Source organism: Herpailurus yagouaroundi, unplaced genomic scaffold (assembly GCF_014898765.1).
Source record: "Herpailurus yagouaroundi ecotype Mexico unplaced genomic scaffold, PumYag 165, whole genome shotgun sequence".
In the NCBI taxonomy this organism is placed as follows: Eukaryota; Metazoa; Chordata; class Mammalia; order Carnivora; family Felidae; genus Herpailurus; species Herpailurus yagouaroundi.
The window spans coordinates 34,427,495-34,453,655 of NW_024412406.1; the positions used below are offsets into that span (position 1 = coordinate 34,427,495).

Below are 26,161 nucleotides of genomic sequence, written 5' to 3' on the forward strand. Positions count from 1 at the left end.
GGCGTTTAAGGAAAAACAGAAAAAGACAGTGCTCCTCCATCAGCACATCAGGGGACCCAAGACTGGCAGAGTCTTCCAGTCTTACGGAAAGAGCACAAATCCCAGATGCCTCAGTCATAGCTGTCGTAACTAGAGCAGCAAGGGAAAAAGGGAGGGGTGGGATTTTTCTGGAGCACCACAGAAGATGTCTTTTTGGCTCTGGTACTCAAAATGTTTGTTTAATCAGAAGTAGGTAAATCCTTCCCAAAACATTTATAATCTGAAAAACATTTTCATTATAGTTAATGTTTTAAAAATTGCTGGCATTTGAAAAAGGAAAAATAAACTGTGAAAAAACTACTGAAATAAATCCATGAATAACAAATCTTATTATTCTAATTTCTCTTGTGGGCTCAATTCTTCATACATTCTAAGAATTTTTACATTATTTATGCTATTTTTTCCTCTTGCTCCCAAAAATATAGATTCAGACTGAAGAGAAAAAGAAATTTCCTTATGTTCTTTATTCTTTAAGTTTATTTATTTTGAGAGAGACAGAGCACACTAGTGGGGGAGGGGCAGAGAGAGAGGGAAAGAGAATCCCAAGCAGGCTTTGTGCTGTCAGCAGGGACCCTGATGTGGGGGGTCAAACCCACAAACCATGAGATCATGACCTCAGCCGAAGTCAAGAGCCCCACACTTAATGGACTGAGCCACCCAGGTGTCCCCCGTTATGTTCTTTTCATTTTAATATAGTACCTCTAAGCAACTGCTCTCCAAATCAGCATCCAATGCTGTGTTCTTTCCCAAACACTCCAAGCGACATCAACAACCCACTGTACATTTTTTAATGTTTTTTTTTTTTTTTATGTTTAGAGAGAACAGGGTATGAGTGGGGGAGGGGCAGAGAGAGAGAATCCCAAAAGCAGGCTGTCAGCACAGAGCCCGAAGTGGGGTTTTATCTCACCAACTGTGAGATCATGACCTGAGCCGAAATCAAGAGTTGGATGCTAACTGACTGAGCCACCCAGGCATCCTTCCACTGCACATTCCCAACCCAACATTCTAACTGAAAACTCATATACTTAAGAATAACCAGTTCTCTGTTTATCAAAACTACAATGAGATATCACCTCACACCTATCAGAAGGGCTAAAATCAACAACACAAGTAACAACAGGTTTTGGCGAGGTGTGAAGTACATTCCTGCACTGTTGGTGGGAATGCAAATTGGTGCACCACTCTAGAAAACAGTATGGAGGTTTCTCAAAAAGTTAAAAATAGAACTACCCTATGATCCAGCAATTGCACTACTAGCATTTATCCAAAGAATAGAAAAAACACTAATTCAAAGGGATACATGCACCCCAATGTTTACAGCAACATTATCTATATTAGCCAAATCATAGAAACAGCCCAAGTGTCCATCGACTGGTGAATGGGTAAAGAAGATGCAGTATGTACGTGCATACATACATACATACACACACACACACACACACACACACACACACACACGGATTATTCAACCTTAAAAAAAATGAAATCTTGCCATTTGCAACTACATGGATGGAACTAGAGAGTATTATGCTAAGCAAAATAAGTCAGTCAAAGAAAGACAAATACCATATGATTTCACTCAAATGTGGAATTTAAGAAACAAAAAATATGAGCAAAAGGAAAAAAAAAAGAGAGAGAGAAAATCCAAGAAACAGACTCTTAACTACAGAGAACAAACTGGTGATTACCTGAGGGGAGGTGGGCAGGGGGATGGGTATTAAGGAGTGTACTTGTGATGAGTACCGGGTACTGTATGTGGTAAGTCACTACACTGGACACCTAAAACTAATATTACACTGTATATTAACAACTAGAATTTAAATACAAACTTAAAAAATAATATTATTTTTTTATTTCTCTTTATAAAACTGCTCTGGGCTGAAATGTGTCCCCCCTCCCCCAAATTCATATGTTGAAGTCCATTATACTCACTGACTATGCACATAGCATCATTTATGAAGCATCTGTTGTAATATTTCTCCAGTGGATTAAGTAGTCCTTTTATTGTTGTAGGGGTTCTCTGTACAGTCTGGATACAAGTACTTTACAGATAAATGTTTATTATTTTCTCTATCTGTTAATGGTGCTAAAATTTTTTTTTGTTGTGATGGATTTTAATTTACAGTGTTTTAAAAAAAAATACTTGTGCTTTTTGTAGCCTACCAAAGAAAGCTTTGCTATTCTCTACTTTTTCTCCTAGAAGTTTAATGGCTGAACTTTTACATTTTGATCTATGATCCATCTTAACTTTTATGTATATGAGATAGGGCGTCAAGGTGACTTTATTTATATGAATATTCAATTGCTCTGGCATTATTTATTTAAAAGCCTTTGTTTTATCCCATTGGATTGCTTTCTTCATCAAAAATAATTTTCAGCTCTCTATTCTGTTCCACTGAGCTATCTGTATATCTTTATCCACTATCTGTATATCATTTACACTATCGCTATCTTGATTACTTCAGGTAGTATAAGCCATCCACTTTGTAATTCTTCAACACTGCTCTACAAGTTTCACAATCAACTTGTCAATTTCCCCCTGAAGAGAAAAGGCCTGCTAAAATAATGACGTAGCCACACCAAGGTGGGTGGGAGAGGCAGTAATGCAGTCTTGCCATAAACCCGACCCCAGTGCAGCAAACCATAATTGGGAGGGAACTAACAAACCCAGAGCTTCTCCCTGAGGAGCCAGTGGTTCATACCCCACATCAGGTACCCCAACTCTTCAGACTTGCATCTGAGAGATGATAAAACGTGGCTTTGACAAACAACTGGACTTGGATCCACAAGACCGACAGAGCTGTACCAAACTGAGAAACATCTCCTAAAGTGGTCATGCTCGGACTCACTCACCCCACCACCCAGCCCAGACACAGCTGTTTGAAAAGCACCCAGACCTGATGTCAAAGAAATACATTTGCTAATCTTTGAGTGTCATCTGAGGGGCTGGGGCCTACTGGGATACTCTCAAAATAGGGAAGTGCTGCTGCTGGGTGCCATTTTTAAGTACTCCCTCAACCTTGCTATAAAGCAAAGTTCCTATCTTATTTTTTTAACACTAGAATTTTTTTGTTCATGGTGAGTGCCATTTTAATCCTCCAACAAGTAGGTACCATCTGTGTGCTCTCCCTCCGCCTTACTAAAGAAAGCCATTAGGAGCCATTTTTCTTTTTCCTTAGAGGGTACCATCTTAGCACCCTCACTCTTCCACTCTCTGCAGCACTACTATCTCCTGAAGGGGAGTTTTTACACACATCAGCACATCTCGTGCCTCAGTTTTTGTAGTTGCACCCCAGGGGTGCTCCTTGATAGCCTGGCTCTTATGGTCAAGGAGATCTGTGTTCCTAGATCGCAAGGCACTCTACAATTGGAGGCAGTTCTTGGCAGAATACTACCCTGAGGGCTCTGCACACATAGCAGAGTAAAACACACACTAGTGTTTCTGAGAAAGTGGTCTATTTGCTTGTCCAGGAGCTTTGGCTTGACAGACAGGTTTCTGGTCTAATATACATGTAGGTCCCTATAGACATGCTTTCAGGAAACAAAAGCCATTGGGTACAATCTTTGTATTCTCCCTCTGCCTTGCTCTAGCTTACTGGTATCTCTCAGATACTAGCTTCTCAGAGAGAAGCTTATATTCTTGTCTGGCACCTTTACAGCTGCTGCCTGGTGCTGTCTACATCACCTGCTTCAAGTGGCCAATGGGGCTTATGTTCACAGGTTTCATAAGACTATAACCAATGGTGAAAGAGTTCTTAAACAGCTCAGGGCACAGCAAGAGGCAACAGACCCAGGAGCTAAGTCCATCTATGAAAGAGGCCTATAAGCATATCATCATAGCTGCAGCCTGAGGGACAGGCTGCTAATTAAACACACATCTAAGGGCTGACTGCAAACCTTACCAGATATCTCAGAAGGCAGGTGCTATGTTCATGCTCGCCTTCTGTTGCAATCCAGAGCAACAGTCTCTTAGAAGGGAGCTCTTACATGTTTGTGTCCCACTTCTTATATCTGGTGTCCCGGTGTTTATGGCTGCCACACACGGCAGGGCCCTTGAATGCTTGGCTCTGGTCAGGCTCTGACTCTGGCCGGGGGGGCCTTTATTCCTGAGTCTCATGGGACTTTTAACAATTTGAGGGGCAGTTCTTGGCAGGGTGCCAAACCACAGGGCACTGTATAAACAATAGAATGAAACCCCCAGTCTGTTAAAAGAGACCTATTTGCTTGTCCTGGTGCTTTAGACTGATGAACAAATTCAAGTTTGGCATACATCTAGAGGATATGGGTACTCAAACAGAACATAAGTAGGTGGACACCATCATTCGGCCCTCCCTCTCCCTCACTACAGCTTGCCAGTATCTCCCCAAAGGAAGCTTATACACTAGCCTGGAGTATTGAGTTTTACAACTGCTATCTAGAGGACTACTATAGATCTCCTGCTCTGGTAGCCAGGAAGGCTTACACTTGTGGTCCCTCAGAACTGTCTATATTTGCATACTTGAAAAGCTCCTGCCTAAAGATCTGGCTTCCAATCGGCCTGGATTTCGTGCTAGCTGAGATATTCCCCTATGGGAACTGACCAGTCTTGGCACATCCTGAGTAACTTATTAAAAATAAGTTAGGCTGGGGGCACCTGGTTGGCTCAGGCAGTTGAGCATCTGACTCTTGAGCATCTCAGCTCTGGTCTTGATTTCAGCGTCATGAGTTCAAGCCTAGTGTTGGATTCTGTGCTGGGCATGAAGCGTACTTACAAAATAAATAAATAAAATAAAAATTGGGTGCCTGGGTGGCGCAGTCGGTTAAGCGTCCAACTTCAGCCAGGTCACGATCTCGCGGTCCGTGAGTTCGAGCCCCGCGTCAGGCTCTGGGCTGATGGCTCAGAGCCTGGAGTCTGTTTCCTATTCTGTGTCTCCCTCTCTCTCTGCCCCTCCCCTGTTCATGCTCTGTCTCTCTCTGTCCCAAAAATAAATAAACGTTGAAAAAAAAATTAAAAATAAAATAAAATAAAATAAAATAAAATAAAAAATTAAAAAATAAATAAAATAAATTAGGCTGCTTGGACAATCATAAAAAAATCAAGAGACAACAAAGGACTAGGATAAGGTTGAATGTCAAAGTTCATTTCCTACAAGAGACCATTCCTTCAAGACTGGGAGAGGTGACTGTTTCAGCTAATATACAGCAAAATGAAGAAACAGGAATGTGTTGTAAGTGAAAAATTAAGATAAAGCCTCAGAAAAGAATCCTTATGAAACAGAGGTAGGTAACTTACCCGATAAAGAATTCAAAGTAATAATCATAAAGATATTTACTAAACTTGGGAGAAGAATAAACACTTTTTTGAAGTCAGAATGTCAAAAAAAGCATTAGAAAATATAAGAAAGAACCAAACGAAAGTCATAGAACTGAAGAATGCAATAACTGAACCAAAAAAAATGCACCAGAGGGGTTCAGCAGCAGACTGAATAAAGCAGAGGAATCAACTGAACTCAAGACAGGGCACTGGAGATCACCCAATCAGAGCAGCAAAAAGGGAATGAAAAAAAGTGAAGACAGCCTCAGGAAGTAACTGGAAAACAGACTAACATTCACATTATATCTGTTGCAGAAGGAGATGACAGAGAAAAGGGTAGAAAACTTATTTGAAGAAATAATGGCTGAAAATTTCCCTAGCCCAGAGAAGGAAAGAGACATCTTGGTCCAGAAAGCCCAGAAAGTTCCAAATAAGATGAACCCAAAGAGATCCACACCAAGACACTTTATAATTAAAATGTCAAAAGTTAAAGACAGGGAGAGAGATAATCTTAAAAGCAGCAAGAGAAAACTATAAGTACAAAAAAACTAAAACAAAAACAAAACACAACCCAGACTATAAGCAGATTTTTCAGCAGAAACTATTCAAGCAGATATATTCAAAGTGCTGAAAGGAAATAAACTTCCAAGCAAAACACTCTACCAGCAAAATCATCATTCAGAATTGAAAGAGAGATAAAGAGTTTCCCAGACAAAGAAAACCTAAAAGACTTAATCTAAACCAGCATTACAATAAATGTTAACAGGACTTCTTTAAGCTGAAAATAAAAAGTGCAAATTCAAAACAAGAAAATATATGAAATCAACCTTGGGGTTGTCTGTACCAGCAGTTCTCAGGTGGCTTGGAAGGTGACAAAAGCTGTGACAGCAGAGAACAAGATCCATATCATTAGGAACCTCCACCTATGCAGTTTCACTGTGAAATAGAAGGGGAACAACCCACATCTGAAAAAGGGTCACCATTTAGTAGGAGCAAAAGTGTTTCTGTTTCCACTGCACCAGGAGCGGCTGGGCCACCACCAAAGTAGCCATGAGGATGAGGATCATTTCAGTGTGCATGGCTTCATGGCCACAGTACTCAGTATACACACATGTGTGCTCAATCCTCCACTGCTCCTCTGGGGAGAGGTCTGACATATCAACCTCTTCCAGCTCCCATTCCCCGGCAACACTCCTCCAACTTCGACCTCCACCACTGCCACCGTCTTCATTGCTAGTACAGACAACTCCAAGGTTAGTTTATAAGTGGTTCCTGTTAATCTATAAAAGCAGCTATACCACCATCATTGTTGGCTATGTGGCTTCATGTTTACCCTCTTTGATCTCAACTTATTATTCAAAATCAAATCAGAAGATGCCATGGACTTTGGCATTTCTCTCCTCTTCAGTGGCCACTACTATGGGGTACTTGAAGAAGACTCTGCAGAAACATATTCAGATTACATGGCATCTACCGTAGGGTTCTACAGTGAGTTGGGCATGCCTATTAAACACCTCTCTGACAGTGTATGTGCCGTGTGTGGGCAGCAGATCTTTGTGGATGTCAGTGAAGAATGTGTCATCAAGAACATACATAAGCTGTCTTGCAATCACGTATTCCAGGAGTTCTGCATCCTTGGCTGGTGCATTATGGGAAATAAGCACACATGTCCCACTGCAAAGAGAAGGTGAACCTCAAAAGGATGTCCAGCACCCACTGGGAGAGGCCTCACATCATGTATGGGCAACTGCTGGATTGGCTTCAATACTTGGTAGCCTGGTAGCCTGTCATCATTGGCCTGGTGTAGCCATCAACTACATCCTGGGCATGGAATAGACATGAAGACAAGCATCCATCCACTATGGACCTCAGGGCACTCTCCTTCCTGCCCTCCAAGATGTCCTGGGTAGGAAAGATGCAAAGGCACTTGGGCCGCTCAGGACCCCTCCAGCTATGTCCAGACTGGGGAGGGAGATGATGGAGAGCCAGCCAGTGGGGCTGTCAGCAGTAGGAGCTTTTTAAAAGAAAACTATTGATGGGTATTGAGGAGGGCACCTTTTGGGATGAGCACTGGGTGTTGTATGGAAACCAATTTGACAATAAATTTCATATATAAATTAAAAAAATAAATAAATAAATAAATAAAAACAAAAAAATAAAAGAAAACTATTTTGATAAATTAAAAAAAAAGAAAGAAAGAAAATATATAAAGTATAACTCTCATTAGTAAAGGTAAACATATGGTAAAAATGGTGGATTTATCACTCATAAAGCTAACATAAAGGTTAAAAGACAAAAGTACTAAAAATAAGTATAACTATAATGATTAGTTAAGGAATACACAAGATAAAAGTATGTAAAATGTGACATCAAAACCATAAAACATGGGGTAGAGGAAGTAAAAATGAGGAGTTTGCAAATGCATTTAAACTTAAGTTATCAACTTAAAATACAGTTACAAATGGAGGTTGCTATACTAAGCCTCATGGGAACCACCAAACAAAAATCTATAGTTGATTTCCAAAAAACTGTGAGAAAGGAGATTCTTCTCCAAGCAAACAAATGGCAGATGATGTCAGTGCTCTAAAAGGGGCTAGGGGCCCTGGAATGGGAGGTCGCAGTGGCTTCCATGGAAGTTTCAGCTGCAGCAACTGGACCAGGGACGAGGCCATGGAATTCACAGAGGACGAGGAGTGGTTGCTCATCACCAACCTGGGCCACGTGGTCACAAACATGAAGACTGAGTCCCTGGAGGAGATCTATCTCTTCTCCCTGCCCATCAAGGAATCTGAGATCATTATCTTCCTGGGGACATCCCTTAAGGTTGAAATTTTGAAGATTCTGCCCATGCAAAAGCAGACCCCTGCCGGTAAGCAGACTAGGTTCTAGGCATTTGCTGCCATCAGAGATTATAATGGACACATTGAGCTGGATGTTAAGTGCTCTAAGGAGGTAGCTACTGCCATCTGTAGGGCCATCATCCCAGTCAAGTGATCCAACATCCTCATGCAGCAAGGCTACTGGGGAAACAAGACCCGCAATCCCACACTATCCCATGCAAGGTGACTGGCCGCTGTGGTTTTGTGCTGGTGCGCCTCATCCCTGACCCCAGAGGCACTGGTATTGTCTCAGCCCATGCCCAAGAAGCTACTGATGATGGCTGGTATTGACAACTGCTACATCTTGGCCAGAGGCTACACTGCCACTCTGGGCAACTTCACCAAGGCCACTTTTGATGCCATTTCCAAGACCTACTGCTAGCTCAATCCTGACCTCTGGAAAGAGGCTGTGTTCACCAAGTCTCCCTATCAATAAGGAATTCACTGACCAGCTTGTAAAGACCCATACTAGAGTCTCCATGCAGAGGACCCAGGCTCCAGCTGTGGCAACCAAACAGTTTTATACAAGAAAATAAAGTGAATTAAAGCCTGTTTACAAAAAAAAAAAAAAAAAAAAAGATTGTGAGAAAAGAATCTAAGCATACCACTAACAAAATCACAAACCACAAAGGAAAAAACCAAGAGAAGAAAGGAACAGAAAAAGAGAAACTACAAAACAGCTAGAAAACAATGAACAAAATGGCAATAAGCACATACCCATCATAATTACTTTAAATACAAATGGGCTAAATTCTACAATCAAAAGACACAGAGTGGCTAAATGGGTTATAAGCGGGGAGGGGGGCACCTCTATATACTGCCTACAAGAGACTCATTTCAGATAAGGACATACACAGACTGAAAGTAAAGGGATTAAAAAGATATTCCATGTAAATGGAAACAAAATGAAAGCTGGAGTAACTATCCTTAGATAAAATAGACTTTAAAGCAAAGATTATAATAAAAAAAAATAAACAAAAAGGCATTAGATAATGGGAGAGGGATCTATCCATAAAAAAGATGTCACACTTGTAAATATTTGTGCACCCAAACTAGAGGCATCTAAATATATAAAGCAAGTATTAATAGACCTAAAGGGAGAAACAGACAGCAATTCATTAATAGTATGGAACTTTCATACCTGATTTTTATAACAGATCATCCAGACAGATCAATAAGGAAACACTGGACTTACACAACACATTTACCAGATTAATTGAACAGATATATGCAGAATATTCTATCCAGGGCAGCAGAATACACATTCTTCTCAAGTGCATTTGGAACAACCTCCAGAATAGATCATATTTTAGGCCACAAAACAAGTTCTACTAAATTTAAGAAGATTGAAATTATATCAATCATTTTTTTCCAACCACAATAGTATGAAACTAAAAATCAATTACAAAAAGAAAACTGGAAAACTGACAAATATGTGGATATTACAACATGCTACTGAACAACCAATGGGTCAATGAAGAAATTAAAGGAGAAATGATCAGATACCTCGAGACAACTGAAAATGGAAATACAATGTACCAAAACTTATGGGATACAGCAAAAGTAGTTCAAAGAAAGTTCATAGAGATAAATACTAATCTCAAGAAAGATGAAAAATCTAAAATAAACAACCTAACATTACACTTTATGGAACCAGAAAAATAAGAACAAGTTAGTTACAAAGTTAGTAGAAGAAAGGAAACAACAGAGTGAGTAGAAGTTAAATAGATATGATCAATGAAACTAAGAGCTGGTTCTGTGAAAAGATAAATAAAATTGGCAAACCTTTAGCAAAACTCAGCAACAAAAAAAAAAAAAAAAAAAAAGAGGACTCAAAATCAGAAGTTACAACTAAATACAAACAAGCACAAACTACTACAAGGAACAATTATATGCCAACAAATTTTACAATCTAGAAGAAATGGATAAATTCCTAGAAAAACATTCAACCATCCAAGACTGAATCATGAAGAAATAAAAAATTTTAACAGACTGATTACTAGTAAAGAGATTGAATCAGTAATCAAAAATCTCCCAACAAACAAAAGTCCAAGACCAGATGCCTTCACTGGTAAATTCTACCAAATATTTCTCAAACTCTTTCAAAAAAATAGAAGTGATAGGTACACTTTCAAACTCATTTTACACAGTCAGTATTACCCTGATACAAACACTACACAAGAATACCACAAGACAGTTACAGGACAACATCCCTAATGAATGTAGATGCAAAAATTCTCAGTAAAATATTAGCAAACCAAATTCAACAATACATTAAAGTTCTCATTCACCACAATCAAGTGGGTATTGTTTCAGGGATGCAAGGTGGGTCAACATTTACAAATTAATCAACGTGATATACCATATAAACAAAAGAAAACAAAAATCCTATGATCATCTCAAAAGATGTAGAAATAACATGACAGAATTCAACATCCATTTATGATAAAAATAATACAGTGGGTATATGTTATGTACCTGAACATAATGAAGGCTGTATGACAAGCCCTACTAACATCATACTCAATAGTGAAAAGCTGAGGGGCGCCTGGGTGGCTCAGTTGGTTAAGTGGCCGTCTTCGGCTCAGGCCATGATCTCGCAGTCCGTGAGTTCAAGCCCCGCGTTGGGCTCTGTGCTGACAGCTCAGAGCCTGGAGCCTGTTTCAGATTCTGTGTCTCCCTCTCTCTGACCCTCCCCTGTTCATGCTCTGTCTCTCCCTGTCTCAAAAATAAATAAACGTTAAAAAAAATTTTTTTTAAATAGTCATAAAATTAATTGCTGGGCTTGAAAAAAGCATAGAAGACAGCAGAGAATCTATTGCTACAGAGATCAAGGGACTAAAAAATAGTGATGAAGAATTAAAAAATGCTATAAATGAGATGCAAAATAAAATGGAGGCTGCCATAGCATGGATTGAAGAGGGAGAGGAGAGAATAGGTGAATTAGAAGATAAAATCATGGAAAAAGAGGAAGCTGAGAAAAAGAGAGATAAAAAAATCCAGGAGTATGAGGGGAGAATTAGAGAACTAAGTGATGCAATCAAACAGAACAATATCTGTATCATAGGAATTCTAGAAGAAGAGAGACCAAGGGCTGAAGGTATAATCAAAACAGTATAGTGCTGACTTAAAAACAGACACATGGATGAAGAGACCACATCAGAGAGAGCCCAGAATTAGACCCAGGTATATGTGGTCAACTAATCAATTAACTTACAACAAAAATGTCAAGAATATAGAACAGGGAAAGGATAGACATTCCCTTCAATAAATGATTGTGGAGAAATGACCACCACATGCAAAAGAATGAAATTAGACCTACAATCTTACATCATACACAAAAATCAACTCAAAATGGATTAAAAACTTGAATGTGAGACCTGAAACTGTAAGACTCCTAGAAGAAAACAAACATGGTACACTACTCAATACTGGTCTTGGCCTTTGAGTTTTTGGATCTGACTGTAAGAGTAAAGGCAACAAAAGCAAAAATGAACAGGTACAACTGTATCATGCTAAAAATCATCTGCACAGCACAGGAAACCATCCATAAAATGAAAAGGCAATACACTAAGTGGGAAATCCTGTATTTCATAAAGGTTAATATCCAAACATATAAAGAATTCATACAACTCAATAGTAGAAAAACAACCTGACTAAAAACTGAGCATTTTTCCAAAGAACATACTGATGGCCAAGAGACACATGAAAAGATGCTCATCATCACTCATTATCAGGGAAATACACATCAAAACCACAATGAGGTATCACCTCACACCTGTTAGAATGGCTGTAATCAATACAAACAATAAGAAGTACAGTAAAATCTTGGTTTGCAAGCATACTTTGTTCCAGAAACATGCCTGTAATAAAGCACTTATATATCAAAGCAATTTCCCCATAAGAACTCAGATGATTCAATCTACAGCCCAAAAATATTCATATAAAAATGATTACAATACTGTAATACAAAATAAAAAACAAAATACAAAATATAAAGGAAAATAAACAAATTAGCCTGCACTTACCTTTAAAAACTTTCGTGGGTGGTGTGAGAGAGACAAAAGAGGTGGATTATTGTGTAGGACAACTTTCACTAACAGAATCACTGCTATCTATTGGCTTGATGGAACCTTTTTCTTTTCATGTAACTTTAACAAGGAACCTATTCAATGATACTTCCTTTTGCCTCCTTTTGAAGATTTCATGTAAATGTAACATAGCATTGTCATTAAACAGATTCATCATTCACACTTCTACAGCCTTATTTGGGTGGTGCTTTTCTACAAAATTTTGCACTGTTTCCCACATTTTATACATCTCCCTAATCTCATTTGAAGTGAGGGATTCGTCTGCCTTCTTCTCTTCCTCTTCTGTAGACTAGATGCAGATGTAGACTTCTTATAAAATCTTATAATTTTGGCTGCTCACATACATCATTTGTACTTCTCAATGATTTCCTTATTAACTTCCACCATAATCATCTCCTTCTTCTGCCTTTCTTTTCAACCTTTTTCTGCATGGGGGCCATTGTATATGCTCACACGCATGTTGACTACAGTGCAGTGTTAATAAACTCTTGTCGTATACTGTACTTAATGTAACTGGCAATAAGGCAGCAGAGGAAAGGGTCTACATCTGCAGGCAGCCTGACCTAGAATGAAGCAGAGCATTCCTAAGCTTACTCTTGTACACAAAAGTAAGGGACTACCCATAAGTGCTTTGAAGTGACAAAAAACACACTAGTACCAGTTGTGGGTACCTTCCAACGTTCTGAAAAACCACTGATTTCTGCCAAACACTGCAGCCTGAGACTGAGCATCCAAGCATGGGAGATAATCACCCACAATCCCTCAGTGAGAAAGAGAGAAGAACCACTGGCTCAGTTGTGATCATGTAAAATTCGGTGTCATCTACTACTCATGTTTCAAGATTTGCTTGTTTATCAAGTTAAAACTTATTAGAAATGTTTGATCATTTTGCAAAACACTCGCAGAACAAGTTACTTGCAACCCAAGGTTTTACAGTATTGTCAAGAACGTGTAAAAAAAGGAAAGAAACCCTTTGCACTGTTGGCGAGAATCCAAATTGGTACAGGCACTATGGAAAACAGTATGGAAGTTCCTCAAAAAATTAAAAACAGATCACCATATGGTCCAGAAATTCCACTCTTAGGTATTTATGTGAAGAAAACAAAAACCACTAATTGGAAAAAATATATGCCACCCCAACTTTCACTGCATCGTTATTTTCAGTAGACAAAATATGGATGCAATCTGTCCATCAACAGATGAATGGATAAAGATGTGGTATGTATATACAATGGAATAGTGTTCACAAAAAAAGGAAATCCTGTTATTTGTGACAACATGGATGGACTGTGAGGCCATTATGTTAAGTGAAACAAAGAGAGAAAGACAAATACTAAGTCTTATATGTGGAATTTTAAAAAACAAAAAACATCATCAAGCTCACAGATACAAAGAATAGGCTGGTGGTTGCCACAGGCAGCACTTTGGGTGGGAAAAAGCAGTAAAGGTTTAAGTTTTCAGGTATAAAATAATGAATTATGGGGATGTAATGTATAACGTGTTGACTACAGTTAGTAATGTTGTACTGTATATTTGAAAGTTGCTAAAAGTAAATCTTCAAAGTCCTTATCACAAGAAAAAAAGGTTTTTTTCTACATACATGGTGACAGATGTTAACTAGACATTGTTGTGATCACTTCACAATATACACAAATTTAGAATCATTATGTTGCACACCTAAAAGTTATATAGTGGAATATGTCAATTATAACTTAATAAAAATGTAGACATAAGCAGGGGCCAACATGGCAGACAAGTAGGGGGATCCATTCTTCCCACATCTCTCAAACAAAGAGGTGTAGAAGCCAAAGGACTTTGAACACCAGAGCCTGGTGGAAAAGAGGAAAAGAGACTGAATCTACTAGGAAGAAAACGGGAAAGCTAACAAAAGATAGGTGGGTGACTGCGAACTGGGGGATATAAAAAAAAAAGGCCGCATGGGCATGGAGGGGAGGGCCCCCCTTCTGCAGAGAGACAAAGGGAAGAGAAAGAGCGGCTAGGGAAGTGCAGGACCTTATCTAGACAGGAGAAAGACTGGGACTGAGACTGAGAGGGATCCGATCTCTAACTGCAGGGCTTTCTTCGGACTGGGGCCGGCTCCCTGTTCCTGCACCTGGGGAGGGGGGGAGCCAGGGGCCTGGGTGTGGTGGTAGGCCAGGGGCTCAGCCTGCAGTTAAGAAAAGTGGTTCCCTCCCTGGAGGGCTGCACAATAGTACAGAACCCGCCTGCGTCCCCCACCCAGGGTGCAGTGGCTGGGCCAAGGGTGCAGTCTTCAAAAGGAAAAGGCTGCCGTCTCCCCGAAGTGCTGTGAGAAAAGACAAAGCCTGCCTGCCTCCGCCACTCCAGGGGCTTGCGGCGGCAAGGGCAGTGGCTCTCAGTCTGCAATAGGAGAAGGCAGTCCTCCCCGAAGTGCCTCAGCACAGACAAAGCCAGCCGGGGGGACCACATATGGCAGTACTGAGAGGTGCTTCCCCAGTGTCTGAGCGCACGGAGCGGGACTTTGAATCCTAGCCAAGCACAGGGTCAGGGAGTTGGCGGAGAGAGAAGGACCACCCTGTCTGCACCCCTGGCACAGTGAGGACGACTCACCGGGTCTGGCTCCAATGAGAAGAGACTGGGGAATCACCATTCTCCACCCCCCCCCACCACCACCACCACCAAGGAGGGGACTCAGGGATCACTCCCAGGGACCATAGTGGAGGTGGGTCCAGATTACGCCAAACCACGCCCCTTCGCACTGGGTAACTGCATACCCACCTGAGCAGCACAGACCCTGCAGACAGCTACTCCCGACAAACTCTGCAGCATGGCCTGGATTGACTCTAGATCAATTCTTGATATGTAGATATATTCTCCCCACCCCCCCATTCTCCTCCTTATCTCTTCCCTCCCCTAGGCTGGTTACTCTGGTTACTGTCTGTCTAAACAGACATATTTAATCCACTGTCTTGCACATGTTCTACACCTCCTTCTTTGCACTCCTTTCTCTCTCTCTGGAATAATCAAGCCATATGGTTTCTCTGTCTGGGTAGCTTTCTCTTCATTTTGTTTTCCCCGCCTCCTTCCTTATTTTCCTTTTTCTCTCTCTGGATTAAGCATTTTAGTCTCTCTGCCTAATCAATGTTTATCCTCCTGCCCAGCTCCTGTCATTTCTCTCTTTATATGTGCTCTTCCATCAGCACCGCCTCCACCCTCTTCTTTACTTGCAGTCAGTGGTTTTGGGTTTTTGTTTTTAATCTTTAGTTTTTTGTTTTTGTTTATTTGTGCTATTTGTTTGTGTGTTTGTGTGTTTTGGTCTCGTGTTTGTCTGTTTTCCTTTACAGGACTACTCCAAGGAACAAATCAAAGCACACCTGGTGTAGGGTCCAAAATATCACTATGTAGGGCAATAAAATAACCAAAGTGACAACAACAGAGAGCAAGTAACAATCTCCGAAAAAACACCTCCTGAGGGGCCAGGCCCTGGACAGTGCATGACCCTCCTTTAATATAGCAGTGCTCACAGGTGCAGAGCACACAACAAGCTTTTAAAACACATAAGGGACAGGGGCGCCTGGGTGGCGCAGTCGGTTAAGCGTCCGACTTCAGCCAGGTCACGATCTCGCGGTCCGTGAGTTCGAGCCCCGCGTCAGGCTCTGGGCTGATGGCTCAGAGCCTGGAGCCTGTTTGCGATTCTGTGTCTCCCTCTCTCTCTGCCCCTCCCCCGTTCATGCTCTGTCTCTCTCTGTCCCAAAAATAAATAAAAAACGTTGAAAAAAAAAATTAAAAAAAAAACACAAAACACATAAGGGACACAAAACTACCCAAAATGATGAAACGGAAGAATTCTTCTCAAAAGAAATTCCAGGAAGTAGTGACAGCTAATGAATTGATCAAAACCAATTCAAGAAATATAACTAAACAAGAATTTAGAATAATAGTCATAAAATTAATCGCTGGGCTTGAAAAAAGCATAGAGGAAAGCACAGAATCTACTGCTACAGAGATCAAGGGACTAACAAATAGTCATGATGAATTGAAAAATGCTATAAATGAGGTGCAAAACAAAAGGTGGCTACAGCACGGATTGAAGAGGCAGAGGGGAGAACAGGTGAATTAGAAGATAAAATCATGGAAAAAGAGGAAGCTGAGAAAAAGATAAAAAAAAATCCAGGAGTACGAGGGGAGAAAATTAGAGAATTAAGTGATGCAATCAAACGGAACAGTATCTGTATCAGGAATTCCAGAAGAGAAAGGGGCTGAAGGTGTACTTGAACAAATCATAGCTGAGAACTTCCCTGGTCTGGGGAAGGAAACAGGCATTGAAATCCAAGAGGCACAGATAACTCCCTTCAGACATAACTTGAATCAATCTTCTGCATGGCATATCATAGTGAAACTGGCAAAATACAAGGATAAAGAGAGAATTCTGAAAGCAGCTAGGGATAAACGGGCCCTAACATACAAAGGTAGACATACAAGGGTAGTAGCAGACCTATCTACTGAAACTTGGCAGGCCAGAAAGGAATGTCAGGAAATTTTCAATGTGATGAACAGAAAAAAATATGCAGTCAGGAATCCTTTACCCATCAAGTCTGTCATTCAGAATAGAAGGAGAGGTAAAGGTTTTTCCAAACAAACAAAAACTGAAGGAATTCATCACCACGAAACCAGCCCTGCAAGAGATCCTAAGGGGGACTCTGTGAGTGAAATGTTGCAAGGACCACAAAGTACCAGAGACATCACTACAAGCATGCAACCTATAGATATCACAGTGACTCTAAATCCATATCTTTCAATAATAACACTGAATGTAAACGGACTAAATGCGCCAACCAAAAGACATAGGGTATCAGAATGGATAAAAAAACAAGACCCATCTATTTGCTGTCTACAAGAGACTCAATTTAGACCATTTTAGACATTGGAAGAGACACCTTCCAATGAAAGTGAGGGGATGGAGAACTATTTATCATTCTACTGGATGTCAAAAGAAAGCTGGAGTAGCCATACTTCCATCAGACAAACTAGACTTTAAATTAAAGGCTGTAACAAGAGATGAAGAAGGGCATTATATAATAATTACAGGGTCTATCCATCGGGAAGAGCTAACAATTATAAATGTCTATGCACCGAATATGGCAGCCCCAAAATACATCAAACGATTAATCACAAACATAAGCAACCTTATTGATAAGAATGTGTTACTTGCAGGGGACTCTACTTACAACAATGGATAGATCATCTAGACACAGATCAATAAAGAAACAGGGCCCTGATTGATTCATTGGATCAGATGCACTTGACAGATATATTTAAAACTCTGCAAACCAAAGTAACAGAATATACTTTCTTCTCGAGTGCACATGGAACACTCTGCAAGACAGATCATATACTGGGTCACAAAACAGCCCTTCATAAGTATACAAGATTTGAAATCATACCATGCATACTTTCAGACCACAATGCTATGAAGCTTGAAATCAACCACAGGAAGAAGTCTGGAAAACCTCCAAAAGCATGGAGGTTAAAGAACACCCTATGAAAGAATGAATGGGTCAACCAGGCAATTAGAGAAGAAATTTAAAAATGTAAGAAGAAATTTAAAAATTTTAAATTTAAAAATTTTAAATTTAAAAATTTAAAAAACAAGTGAAAATGAAAATACAACAATCCAGATGCTTTAGGATGCAGCAAAGGCAGTCCTGAGAGGAAAATATATTGCAATCCAGGCCTATCTCCAGAAACAAGAAAAATCCCAAATACAAAATCTAACAGCACACCTAAAGGAACTACAAGCAGAACAGCAAAGACACCCCAAAGCCAGCAGAAGAAGAGAAATAATAAAGATCAGAGAAAAATAAACAATGTAGAATCTAAAAAAACAGTATAGCAGATCAATGAAACCAAGACTTGTTTTTTTGAAAAAATAAACAAAATTGACAAACCTCTAACCAGGCTTCTCACAAAGAAAAGGGAGATGACCCAAATAGATAAAATCATGAATGAAAATGGAATTATTACAACCAATCCCTCATAAACACAAACAATTATCAGGGAATACTATGAAAAATTATATGCCAACAAACTGGACAACCTGGAAGAAATGGACAAATTCCTAAGTACCCACACACTTCCAAAACTCAAACAGGAAGAAACAGAAAACTTGAACAGACCCAGAACCAGTGAAGAAATTGAATCAGTCATCAAAAATCTCCCGACAAATAAGAGTCCAGGACCAGATGGCTTCCCTGGGGAATTCTACCAGACATTAAAGCAGAGATAATACCTATCCTTCTCAAGCTGTTCCAAAAAATAGAAGGGGAAGGAAAACTCCCAGACTCATTCTATGAAGCCAGCATTACTTTGATTCCCAAACCAGACAGAGACCCAGCAAAAAAAAGAGAACTACAGGCCAATATCCCTGATGAATATGGATGCAAAAATTCTCAACAAGATACTAGCAAATTGAATTCAACAGCATATAAAAAGAATTCTTCACCATGATCAAGTGGGATTCATCCCTGGGCTGAAGGGCTGGTTCAACATTAGCAAATCAATCAACGTGATACATCACATTAATTAAAGAAAAGCACCCTATGATCTTGTCAATCGATGCAGAAAAAACATTTGACAAAATTCAGCATCCTTTCTTAATAAAAACTCTCGGGGGGCGCCTGGGTGGCGCAGTCGGTTAAGCGTCCGACTTCAGCCAGGTCACGATCTCGCGGTCCGTGAGTTCGAGGCCCACGTCGGGCTCTGGGCTGATGGCCCAGAGCCTGGAGCCTACTTCCGATTCTGTGTCTCCCTCTCTCTCTGCCCCTCCCCTGTTCATGCTCTGTCTCTCTCTGTCCCAAAAATAAATAAACATTGGAAAAAAAATTATTAAAAAAAAATAATAATAAAAAAAATAAATAAAAACTCTCAAGAAAGTCTGGATAGAAGGAACATACTTAAACATCATAAAAGCCATTTATGAAAAGCCTACAGCTAATATCATCCTCAATGGGGAAAAACTGAGAGCTTTCCCCCTGCATTCAGGAACACAACAGGGATGTCCACTCTCACCACTGTTGTTTAACACAGTGTTGGAAAGTTCTAGCATTAGCAATCAGACAACAAAAGGAAATCAAAGGGATCAAAATTGGCAAAGATGAAGTCAAGCTTTCACTTTTTGCAGATGACATGATATTACACATGGAAAACCCGACAGACTCCACCAAAAGTCTGCTAGAACTGATTCGTGAATTCAGCAAAGTCGCAGGATACAAAATCAATGTACAGAAATCAGATGCATTCTTATACACTAACAATGAAGCAAAAGAAGACAAATTAAGAAATTGATCCCATTCACAACTGCACCAAGAATCATAAAATACCTAGGAATAAACCTAACCAAAGATGTAAAAGATCTGTATGCTGAAAACTATAGAAAGCTTATGAAGGAAATTGAGGAAGATACAACGAAATGGAAAAACATACCATGCTCATGGATTGGAAGAATAAATATAGTTAAAATGTCAATACTACCCAAAGCAATCTACACATTCAATGCAATCCCAATCAAAATTGCACCAGCATTCTGCTCAACGTCACTCCTCATCAGCGAAATACAAATCAAACCACACTGAGATATCACCTCACGCCAGTGAGAATGGCTAAAATGAACAAATCAGGCGACTATAGATGCTGGCGAGGATGTGGAGAAATGGGAACCCTCTTGCACTGTTGGTGGGAATGCAAACTGGTGCAGCCACTCTGGAAAACAATGTGGAGGGTCCTCAAAAAATTAAAAATAGATCTACCCTATGACCCAGCAGTAGCACTGCTAGGAATTTACCCAAGGGTTACAGGAGTGCTGATGCATGGGGGCACTTGTACCCCAATGTTTATAGCGGCACTTTCAACCATAGTCAAATTATGGAAAGAGCCTACATGTCCATCAACCGACGAATGGATAAAGAGGATGTGGCTTATATATACAATGGAATGCTACTTGGCAATGAGAAAGAATGAAATATGGCCATTTGTAGCAATGTGGATGGAACTGGAGAGTGTTACGCTAAGTGAAATAAGTCAGGCAGAGAAAAACAGATACCATATGTTTTCACTCATAAAAAAAAAAAAGTTACAGAGAGGGAAGAAGGCAAACCATAAGAGAGTCTTAAATATGGAGAACAAACTGAGGGTTGATGGGGGGTGGAAGAGAGGGGAGAGTGAATGGTGGGCATTGAGCAGGGCAGCTGTTGGGATGAGCAATGGGTGTTGTATGGAAACCAATTTGACAATAAATTATATTTTAAAAAGTTACATAAGCATATACAACTATGCTATAAAAGATAAAAAAAAAACAATAAATAAAAATTTAAAGCTATATCAAGTGGTGTTCCTAGAACTTGAAATAAGAGAAAAATCATTATTACAAACATGGACCTGATCTTTTACAATTAATGTAAGCTTAGAGTGCCTTAAAGTAATATAATGAAGAGAGTCACACACACTTTTAAAAATGCTCTAGGGAAAAAAATGATTTTGATTGCATTAAACCTGTAGATTAACTAGGGAAAATTATATCGTTTTAATTCCAAATATTTGGATTTTCCATGCATATCATATTGTTAATGATTTCTACTTTAAATTCTATCAGGGTTAGAAATTACATTCTCTAGAACTTCAATCTTTTGAAATTTACTGAAAAGATTTATAGATCAATATATGATTTACCTTGGTATGCATATCATGTGCACTTGAATGGAATGTGCAATCTGTTGTATTCCAGTTACATGTGATGTTCTGAAAATGTCATTAGGTCAAAGTGGTTGATACTATTTTTTAGATCTTCTATGTTCAAAGTGATAGCTTTTTTCTAGGTTTTCTATCATTTATAGGCAGCATGGTGTTAAAATTTCTGCCTATGATTACAGATCTTAAGCACTTACAAATTTGTAGCTGATGTCTTCCTGGTAAGTGTTATCATTATGAAATGCCCTTCTTTATCTCCATTAATACTGGTTGAAATCGACTTCATCTAATATTAACACAACCACTCTAGCATTCTCATAATTACTATTTGCATGCTACATCTTATTTCATACATTTATTTTATTTTTTTGAAATGTGTTTTGTCAATTCAAGTTAGCTAACACACAGTGTAATATTGGTTCAGGAGTAGAACCCAGTGACTCATCACTTACATTTAACATCCAGTGCTAATCCCAAGTGCCCATCCCTTCATGCCATCACCCACTTAGCCCATTCCCCCGCCCACCAATATTTCAACTTTGATTTTATTTCCCTTCCCTCCAGAGACAGATCTAGTAAGAAGTTGCTGCAACCGAGGTAAAAGAGGTTGCTGCCTGTTTTCTCCTTTAGGATTCTGATGATTTCCTGTCTCACATTTAGGTCTTTCATTCATTTTGAGTTTATTTTTGTGTATTGTATAAGAAAATGGTCCAGTTTCATTCTTTGGCATATCACTATCCAGATTTCATAGCACCATTTGCTAAAGAAACTATCTTTTTTCCAATGGATACTCTTTCCTGCTTTGTCAAAGATTAGTTGGCCATACATTTGTGGATCCATTTCTGGGTTCTCTATTCTGTTTCAATGATCTATGTGTCTTCTTTTTGTTCCAGTATCACACTGTCTTCATGATTACAGCTTTGTAATACAGCCTGAAGTCTGGAATTGTGATGCCTTGAGCTTTGCTTTTCTTTTTCAACATAACCTTGGCTATTCGGGGCCATTGCTAGTTCCATACAAATTTTAGGATTGTTTATCCTAGCTCTGTGAAGAATGCTAGTGTTATTTTGATAGGGAATGCACTGAATGTGTAGATTGCTTTGGGTAGTATCAACACTTTAACAATATTTGTTCTTCTAATCCATGAGCATGGAATATTTTTACACTTCTTTGTGTCTTCAATTTCGTTCATAAGTTTTCTATACTTTACAGCATACAGATATTTTACCTCTTTGGTTAGGTTTATTATTAGATATCTTATGGTTTTTGGTGTAATTGTAAATGGGATCAATTCCTTGATTTTTTTTCTGCTGCTTCATTATTGGTATATAGAAATTCAACCGATTTCTATACATTGACTTTGTATCCTGCAACTTTGCTGAATTCAGATATCAGTTCTAGAAGTTTTTTGGCCGAATCTTTGGGATTTCCATGTAGAGTGTCATGTCATCTGCGAAGAGTGAAAGTTTTATTTCTTTCAGTTGTCTGAATGCTGAAGCTAGGACTTCCAAAACTATGTTGAACAACACTGGTGAAAGCGGGCATCCCTGTCGTATTCCTGACCTTAAAGGGAAAGTTCTCAGTTTTTCCCCCTTGATGATATTAGTTGTGAGCCTTTTACATATGGCCTTTATGATGTTGAGGTATGTTCCTTCTATACCTACATTCTTGAGGGTTATCAAGAAAGGATGTTGTATTTTGTTAAATGCTTTGTCTGCAATTATTGGAAGGATCATATGGTTCTTATCCTTTCTATATTAACGTGATGTATCATATTGATTGACTTACAAATACTGAACCAGCCCTGAAGCCCAGGAATAAATCCCACTTGATCATGGTGAATAACTCTTTTAATGTACTGTTGAATTCAATTTGCTAGTATCTTGTTGAGAATTTTTGCACCTGGGTCCATCAAGGATATTGCCTGTAATTCTCCTTTTGAGTGGGGTCTTTGTCGGGTTTGGAATAAAGGTAATGCTGGCTTCAAAGAATGGGTCTGGAAGTTTTCCTTCCAGTTCTATTTTTTGAACAGCTTGAGAAGAATATGTATTAATTCTTCTTTAAATGTCAGAATTCACCCTGGAAGCCATCTAGCCCAGGACTCTTGTTTTTTTTTTTGTTTGTTTGTTTGTTTGTTTTCAACGTTTATTTTATTTTTGGGACAGAGAGAGACAGAGCATGAACGGGGGAGGGGCAGAGAGAGAGGGAGACACAGAATCGGAAACAGGCTCCAGGCTCTGAGCCATCAGCCCAGAGCCTGACGCGGGGCTCGAACTCACGGACCGCGAGATCGTGACCTGGCTGAAGTCGGACGCTTAACCGACTGCGCCACCCAGGCGCCCCAGGACTCTTGTTTTTTGTGAGAATTTTGATAAGTGAGTCTATGTCTTTGCTGATATGCATCTGTTCATACTTTCCATTTCTTCCTGTTTCAGTTTTGGTAGTATGCAAATTTCTAGGAACTTGTCCATTTCTTCCCAATTGCCCAGTTTGTTGGCATATGATTTTTCATAGTATTCTCTTAGAATTGTTTGTATTTCTGTGGTGTTGGTTGTGACCTCTCCTCTTTCATTTGTGATTTTTATATATTTGGGTCCTCTCTTCTTTTTGATAAGTCTGCCTAGGGGTTTATCGATTTTGATTATTCTTTCAAAGAACCAACTCTTAGTTTCATTGATCTGTTCTATTGTTTTTTGGGTTGTTTTTTTTTTGTTTTGTTTTGTTTTGTTTTTTGTATCTGTATAGTTTATTTCTGCTCTAACCTTTATTTTTTCCTTTCTTCAGCTATCTTTGGGCTTTTTATGCTGCTCCTTTTCTATGCCTGATAGGAGTAAGGTTAGGTTGTATATTTGGGACTGTTCTTGCTTCTTGAGTTAGGCCTTAAGTACAATGTACTTTCCTCTTAGGACTGCCTTTGCTGCATCCCAAAGGTTTTGGACTGTTGTGTTTTCATTTTCATTGGATTTCATGTATTTTTTTTTTTTTTATTTCCTAATTTCTTGGTTAACCCATTCATTCTTTAGTAGGATTTTCTTTAACCTCTGTGTATTTGAGGGCTTTGCAATTTTTTCCTTCTGGTTGACCTCAAGTTTCATAGCATTGTGATCTGAAAATAGGCATGGGATCATCTCAAAGTTTTTGTACCTATTGAGGACTGATTTGTAACCCAATATGTGATCTATTCCGGATAATGTTCCATGTGCACCTGAGGAGAATGTGTCTTCTGCTGCTTTAGGATGAAATGTTCTGAATGTATCTGTTAAGTCCATCTGGTCCAGTGTGTCATTCAAAGCCATTGTTTCCTTGATTTTCTGCTCAGATGATTTTATCCATGAGTTTATGTTTGTTATTAATTAGTTTACATATGGGTGCTTCAAGTTGGGGGCATAAATATTTACAATTGTTTTATCATCTGGATGGGTAGGCCCCTTAATTATGATACAATGTCCTTCTGAATCTCTTGTTACAGTCTTTGTTTTAAAATCTAGTTTGTCTGATATAAGCATGACTATTTAGCTTTCTTTTGACTTCTATTAGCATGATAGATGGTTCTCCATCCCCTCACTTTCAATCTGCCTGTGTCCTCAGATCTAAAACCAGTCTCTTACAGACAACATATAGATGGATATTGTTTTTTTTAATCCATTCTGATACCGCATGTCTTTTGATTGGAGCATTTATCCCATTTACATTCAGAGTGATTACTGAAAGATATAAATTTAATGCCATTGTGTTTCCTGCAGAGTTGGTATTTCTGTGATGTCCTGTGGTTCTTTGTAGTCTTTGTTGCTTTGGTCTTTTTATCTCTACTTAAAAAATCCCCCTTTAAAATTTCTTGCAGGGCTTGTTTGTTGGTCATGAAGCTCTTTAATTTCTGTCTGGGAAACTCTTTTATCTCTCCTTCTATTCTGAATGCCAGACTTGCTGGATAAAGGAATCTTGGCTGCATACTTTTCCCCATTCAGCACACTGAATATATCCTGCCACTCCCTTGTACCCTGCCAAGCTTCAGTGGACAAATCTGCTGCTAACCTCATGTGTCTGCCCCTATAGATTAAGGACCTTTTGTCCCTAGCTGCTGTCAGAATTCTCTCCTTATCTTTGTATTTGCAGGTTTCACTATGATGTGTCATGATTCTGACCTGTTTTTGTTGATTTTGAGTGGAGATCTGTGTGTCTAGGACTTGAATGCCTGTTTCTTTCCCCATATTAGGTAAGTTCTCAGGTATAATTTGTTCAAACAAACCCTCTGCCCCTTTTACCCACTCATTCTTCTGGGACTCCTATGATATGGATATCGTTTTGTTTCATGGAATCACTTAAGCTAAGTCTCCCCTCGTGACCTAATAATTTCCTTTCCCTCTTCTTTTTTCATATCCATTATTTCCCATAATTTAATCTTCTATTTCACCTATTCTTTCCTCTGCCTATTCAGTCATCATTGTCACTCTATCCAGTTTGTTTTCCATCTCAGTTATAGCACTTTTTATTTTATTCCGACTAGTTCTTAGGTCTTTGATCTCAGCAGCAAGGGTTACTCTGGTGTCTTCTATGCTTTTTTTAAAGCCCAGCTAGTAGTCTTATGACTGTTGCTATAAATTCTTCTTCAGATATATTGTTTAGATCTGTTTTGAGCAAGTCCCTGGCTATGATTTCTTCTTGACCTTTCTTTTGGGGAGAATTCCTCTGTCTTGTCATTTTTGTTAAGTTTCTATCCTTTTTTTTTTTTTTAAAGCCTGATATGTGTCCTTACCTGAGAGTACTGCTATATTAAAAAGGGGTCATACAGTGTCCAGGGCCTGGCACTTCAGGATGTGTTTCTGGTATATGCTGTCTGTACTGTGCAGTTATATTTTGGGTACTCTTTCCCACTTGTCAGTCCTCTGCAGTGTTCATCCTTGCTTGCAGTGGTGGAGTGTTTGGACTGTTAACTAGGTGTGCTTTGATTTGTTTCTCGAAGTAACCCTGGAAAACAGGGGAGGGGAGGAAGCCTGATCCCCAAAAAGAGAAAAGGAAAGGGAACAACAACAACAAAAAACACAGAATTTAGGGCTGATTCTAAAGAAAGGGAGTGGGGGAGGAGAACAAAAGGAAGAAAAGAATGAAAAAGCCTGATCTAAAAAAAGAGAAAAGGAAAT

At 39.3% G+C, this 26,161-nt stretch overlaps 1 protein-coding gene and 2 pseudogenes across 1 annotated transcript in view; 2 read left to right on the forward strand and 1 right to left on the reverse strand.

The window, feature by feature from the left end:
• The window catches only part of SPIDR (scaffold protein involved in DNA repair), a 504,944-nt gene that overhangs the window by 417,959 nt on the left and 60,824 nt on the right, over nucleotides 1-26,161 (reverse strand). The gene's annotated exons all lie outside the window — the stretch shown is intronic.
• On the forward strand, nucleotides 5,910-7,332 carry LOC121038297 (RING finger protein 121-like; annotated as a pseudogene).
• On the forward strand, nucleotides 7,540-8,765 carry LOC121038296 (40S ribosomal protein S2-like; annotated as a pseudogene).